Genomic DNA, 6,607 nt, shown 5'->3' on the forward strand with positions numbered 1-6,607 from the left:
CACATGTGACTGACCGTTCGCTCACACCAACAGGAGGAGGAGGGGTCAGTGTTACTCTCTACACAGCACTCAGCCTGAGGGATTCCTACTCTTTCAGTCTTTGAGGAGACATGGAAAACAGTGCATACTGCAGGAACGGTTTAATGGAAAATATTAGTGGCTTTGAAATTGTGAAATTTTCAAATCGCGGTATACCTTGAAACTGGTAATCGGACCATGTCTAATTGTTGTGGAATCTAAACTCTCTCAGTAATTTAGATAGTTAATGAATTAAGAAAAGCATTACAAGATATTTATAAAATTAATACATAATGTCAGCCTCTGTGACATAAAAGTGGCCCAAAACATCCTTAAACTGACTGCAAGCACATGATTTTCTGCTGAAATCTGTCATGTCTCAAATACTTGCCCGTGTTCACTTTGACCCAGGAGGTTCAGCTGCAGTGATACATTCCCACTTGATCCACCAATTTATTTCCCAGAATGCTGTGGTTATTTATTTATTTTTCTTTAATGGTATGACCTTTTGACACAAAATGTTTCATATGTTTTTATCACACTGGCCTTGTTCCTCCAACTGTGTTAGTGTCTCTAGACACTGACAAGCTTATTTTCTAGTTGTAATGTGGATGTGGAATCCTTTTATTCTGTTCACCTCACCATTCAGAGGATGATGTGGAGACACATTGTGCTTTGTATAGAGGTCATAGGGTCAGATTCAATGGTTTAGACAACCTGACCATGGGTATTTCCTTTCCATTTTCTAGTTGAAAAATGTACTTTGTCAAAAACATGTTTCGGACAGTTTAATATTAAATGCGGAGACTTTCACAGTAAGATTTGCATGCATTGTCAGTGGTTTGATTGGTTGGTATTTTTGACCTTTTTTCTGGGAGTCTCGTTTTGTAAGTCCTCTCAAAGATTTAGCATTTGATCAAATACTAGACATTTAAATACTGTCCAGATTGGATACAGGTACCAAAAGCATAGGTGAGAAAACACACCAGCTGCGTACCGTCTGGCATTCTTACATCGGTTTGGTGATAACAAACCTTTCCCCGGTGGGTGACAGAATTACCTTCAAACGTCTGTGCCATTATATCAATGTGTAAGACATGTGGTTAGTTATAAGACTTTAATAAACTAAGGACAATTCTCTTCAAACTCCCAAAACACAAGATGACAGAAAAAAAAAAAAAAAAAAAAACATAAAAGAGAAACTTGCTCATTTCTTCTATAGCATCTATTGCAACAATTCTGAACATAGATGTTTGTTGTCAGATGTATTTCTGAATGCAGCAGCGCACAAATAAATCAAGCTAGTGCAGCTAGACAAGTGTACTTATGTTGTGTATTTTCCAGGCCTAATGGTTAGCCTGTTACAGTTTGTACAGATTGTGGCTAGATTGGATGAAATCTGAATAAGTTCAGGCAAAATTGTTAGAAAGATGTGAAACATAAAACCCTTGACACTTCACTCAGCCTCTAGATGGAAAACAGATGTTGTATAGTTCCCAGCCGGCACATGACCAACCTTCAGTGTTGAAATAGGGTTGAAATAAGGTCAGTTCTTGCTTCAACGTTGCATTAGTAAATTAGTTACATTTGTTTAACCAATACCATGGTTTTCCACCAAAATAAAAGATCAGCTGGTTTCAGTCTTGCAAGTGTATCGCATAATATGCATGTTGTTGTACAAACACTTAAAGTCTTTAAATATTGTATTTAGATTGTTCTTTTACAGGTTTTTAACAATACGCCCAAGCACAAACACTTCAAACTAAAATCTAAGATTATTTTAATGTGTTATCAACATTGATTCAATTTGCAAAATCAACACATAATTCAACGTCTACAGAATTCAACCATTCATTCACGATTTCAACGGTGAAACGACGTGACAATGTCAACTGTGAAACAACGTCACAATATCAATGCTGATTCAATTTGCATAATCAAAACATAATCCTGTTTTGATTCAACCATGGTACCTGACGTGATTCACTGGTGAATCAGCACTGAAATGCCCAATAGGTTAGAGGATATCTCATTTACTTTCAATTGGCTTTTTTTGTCTATTCCAAATCAAGTTAACATGTTATTTTACTGCAGAAGGTTGTGTTTTATTTACTTAGCACATGATTTTTCTTTGACTGTCTATGCTGTTTGTCTAATAAATTCCCCCTTGAATGTCAAAGCAGTGTTGCAGAACTCAAGTCCAAACTTGGTCTCAAATTGAAACAGAAAACAGAAGTTGGAGTAGATGAAGCCTGGGTTTGTGTCATTGTCACTCATATGTCTGCAGGTGTCTGGAGCCATAATTATACAGAGTTGGCACATACTTTGAAATCTATGTGCAGTGTTGTAGTACTCAAGACCAGAGTTGGAGTCTGGGTCAAGCTTGAGTCCTAACAAGCACAAGTTTCAGTAAGCATATTCAGTAAGGTCAGGTGCAAAAATAACCTACTCCTTTTCAGCGCTAATTCTTAACTGCACCTCTTTAGTAAATCCCAATGGTTTTATTTTAATGCCAAAAGACGGTTTGCATTGGCACAATCTGTTATTTGTTCTGGCCCATAGTGTATCTGTGGATGAGAGTCACTTTCTCTTGCACCATTTCATAGACAATAAGTGGAAAGATGATTTTAGAGTGGCTCAAGACTCATTTATGGCACTTACTGTATGATTTAACAGCAACAGCTCATTCTGTGCATCACACATCATGATATTTGTACATCATTACAAATGCACATAACTCTCCAGTTTAGGTTTTCAGTCCGATTAAGTGCTAAGATGTGCCATTGAATGAAGTAGAAAAGGTATAAACCACCCCTTACAATCGGAATTAAATTTTAATTGGATTTAGCCAATTTATTCTGACTGATATAGTTACATGATACTTTTTTTTATTCCTTCTGGGATACTAGTCCACTTACAAATGGATTTTTAGGATTCATGTAAATGCAGCTACTGTCACAAACCATTAAACCTGCAAATACTGTAGGTAGTTCTTCATTGGAAGAGCTCTTTTTAGCTCATAAACATGACTTGTACTCTGCCAACTGGATTAGAGCTTGCTGTTTTGGAAAAGCTCTTGTCATTTTTGTGTGAAGTATTCATCAGACACTGATGAGGCCTTAGTCTAGCACTAACCAAATATAGACTCAGTAACCACAACTGAGAAAGCAACCACAAAAACCCTTGAAACCTAAATAACTTTGGGACGGGATCACAGTCTTGGAGACAGTAAAATTACAATGTCTTTTCTTGCACCGAAGAGATAGCATTGTAATTGGGTAAGGATGAGTATAATGAGATGAGGAGACTTTTTAGTGATGCAAATTCTCACCAGAAGAAACTTAGCAAAATGAATACCCGACAATAAATAGTCACAACTGTTCAAATCCATTTGGTCATCCTTATTTGTTTTACTCTCTTTCTGCATGAAACTAATTTAACAAACGACCACCAAAATGAAAGTGAATTCTGTAGTTCTGAACATACCACATTAACCCTCAGGGAGGAGCATAGAAGATCAGAAAAATCATCCAATTTCAAGGGCAGAGAGGCAGATCAAAAACAAGTAGAGCAGCAAACGTCCCTGTGTGGAGTTGGCCTTGAGCGGAGCGTGGGGTAGCAGAGCACTTCTGGAATGACAGCTTCTTCCAGCCCGAGAGATGGGATGCTTTTCCCCACACCTGAGGCTTGTTCTGCAGCCAAGCTCATTCACGGGGACCAGATGGAGCACATGGATAAATTAATAGTTGGGGGAAGGGAGCGTTTGTCAAAGACCGTGTAGAAACCTTGGACCTAGTGGACCTAATATGACTATAAGTGGAAATCATTGTTTAAAAGCAAGCATTAGTCATTTTTATAAGGGGATTCTACTTAACCCTTTAATTTGCAAGATATGCAAACCCCTCCATGCACAACATGGGTCTTAAATGACCCATTTTAATGTCCTATTTCAAGCTAGGCTGGGCTTTTTATTTATGAATATTCAAAATATATATTTTTACAGTAATAGTGTATTTGTTCTTAGAGTATGTGTTTCTACATCAAGTTTGCACACATGAGCCAAAAATTACCCATCTATGCAAGCGTGAAAAAACAAAAGAATAAAGACATTTTGTTAAAATAATTATTTTTAGCAGTTATTTAGACCAACACATATTATAACACCTGAATTATGTTTATTGGCCACTTTGTCACACAAAACATACTCACATCACTGATAACCAATAACATTGAAATTGAACTCTCTATAGCGCAATTGTAGTGAATGTGACCAAACAGATCAAAATAAAACTTTACAAAATAAAATCACGTGGCTATACAGCACCACCTCAAATTACCATTACCAGTGCTTACATGCATCTCAAATGGCCACTGCAGTACTATTTGTGTTCCTTGCACACAGGCCTGTTGCACTGGGAACACCAGCTGCTGACTTTTCCTCCATTGCCTCTGTAATATTGTTTTGAAAGTGGGCCATGCCCTTTAAGCACTTGTTCATATGTGCCATGACAAGCTCTTTGACCAGCTCCTTGATGAATAGCTGTCATGCATCGGTCACACCACCCATGTAATCAGTGTTGTGCAGTGAAGATGGTGTAGGCCTAGGGTGGCCAACGTGTACTGGGTCTGAGTTTCCTCTTCAGAGGACAAACCAGACAAGTTTTCCATGTCAACAAATGAGTATCTTTTCATCTCGGAGAGGAGAACTCCAGATTGACCCTGTGGCACATAGACTAGGTTCCCTGGGAACTGAACCCATAACCTTTTGCGCTGCTAAAGCTTTATTGTCATTCTGCTACATGTGTGAACATACAGTGGAACAAAATGTTGTGCCTCACAGGACCACGGTGCTACATAAATACAGACATACAACAATTAAGTAAAACAGAATAAACCTATACACAACTAACCTACTGACAGATTTTGACTATAAATGCATAATGGTTTTCTTATAAAATAAAATAAAAAATACAAACTATACAAATATTTCACATAAATACTGTACCTATACACATCTAATCTACTGGCAGATTTTGAATATTAACATACTATATATAAACGAAAAAACAAAACAAAAAAACATTGTAAGTATGTAGTGTGTTTCATCATTGTTTACCTACCGCAGTTGTGTCATCCATGAACTTGATGATGTGGTTGGAGTGGAACTTGGCAGTGCATTAATAGGTCAGCAACATGAAGAGTAATGGGCTGAGCACACAGCCTTGTGGAGCACCTTTGCTTAGTGTGATAGTACTTGAGGTGTTGTGGACAATGCGGACTGACTGAGGTCTTCCAGTTAGAATGTCCAGGATATAATTACAGTGGGAGATATTTACGCCCAGCAAGGTACTTTATTAATGAGCTGTTTTGGGGTTATTGCGTTGAATGCTGAGCTGAAGTCGTTGAACAGCATTCTAACATATAAGTCTTTATTTTCTAGGTGGGTAAGAGACAGGTGGAGGGTGAAGGAAATTGCATTGTCTGTAGAGCGGTTTGGACGGTATGCAAACTGGAGTAGATTGAGTGTGTTGGAGAGGCAAGTTTTGATGTTGTGCATGACTACCCTCTAAAAGCATTTCATAATGATTGGAGTTAGTGATATGGGAAGGTAGTCATTTAGACAGGACACAGGTGATTTCCTTGGTATCGGTATGATTGCTGTGGATTTGAAACATGTGGGGACAACTGCCTGACTCAGTGATTTGTTGAAGATATCTGTTAGGACCAGGGCTGTCGCTGATGGAGTGAAAAGTGGTGACGATTATAGGGGCCCACAAGTGAGGTGGGGCCCCCGGCGATCTCAACTGACTGACTGAATACGCTCAGGACAGGTCACATCATCATAAAAGCTTATCATTTGCATGTGTTGTTAAGCCTTGTTAATTTAAACATTCGAAAGAGTTTAAAGCATTCAAAGACAAGTCGTGGAAAAACTCAACTGTACTCGCACGCTGTGTTCAGTGCACATGCAGAGAGCTCACAGAGAGCAACACCTAACCGAGCTCTCCTTCGCATCCTCTTGCACATGAACAAACAAATACAAATCGAAAAATGTGTAAAAGCCCACTTCAGCCTTAGCGTTCAGGGTGCACACAGAGAGACAGCTTCTTAAAACGCTTCAACACTGAATTTGCCTCTTCTAGCTCTTGTACCGATAAGTACATACAAAATATAAAGGTATTGTCAAAATACCTGTCTTGGAGAGTATCCTCGAAAAAACCGTTGGTTATGTCTTTAAGTGAAAGTAAACAGTGTAGAAATAAATCGGATGAGTATCATTATAATGGATGCATTGTCTCTTAAAGTGACCGCGCCTAATTTACTAGCTGCTGCAATGTTAATCCGAGAAAATGAAAGAAAGAAAATCACTCCATGTGTCTCTGCTGTCTGTAAAGTGATTGTTGATTTTTTGAGAATATGACCGTTTTACATTTCTGATGCCATAGGACAGATTGGCTCTCTCTGCTATTAATTTAGAATGACTGGGAACAGCCATTCAATGAGAGCTAAATTTTCTCCTAGGGCCATTTTCCTGGTTGCATTTTCACCGCCAGTAATAAGTATTAAGTGACATAGGTGAGGAAGTGTT

This window comes from Carassius auratus, chromosome 24 (genome assembly GCF_003368295.1).
Source record: "Carassius auratus strain Wakin chromosome 24, ASM336829v1, whole genome shotgun sequence".
NCBI lineage: Eukaryota > Metazoa > Chordata > Actinopteri > Cypriniformes > Cyprinidae > Carassius > Carassius auratus.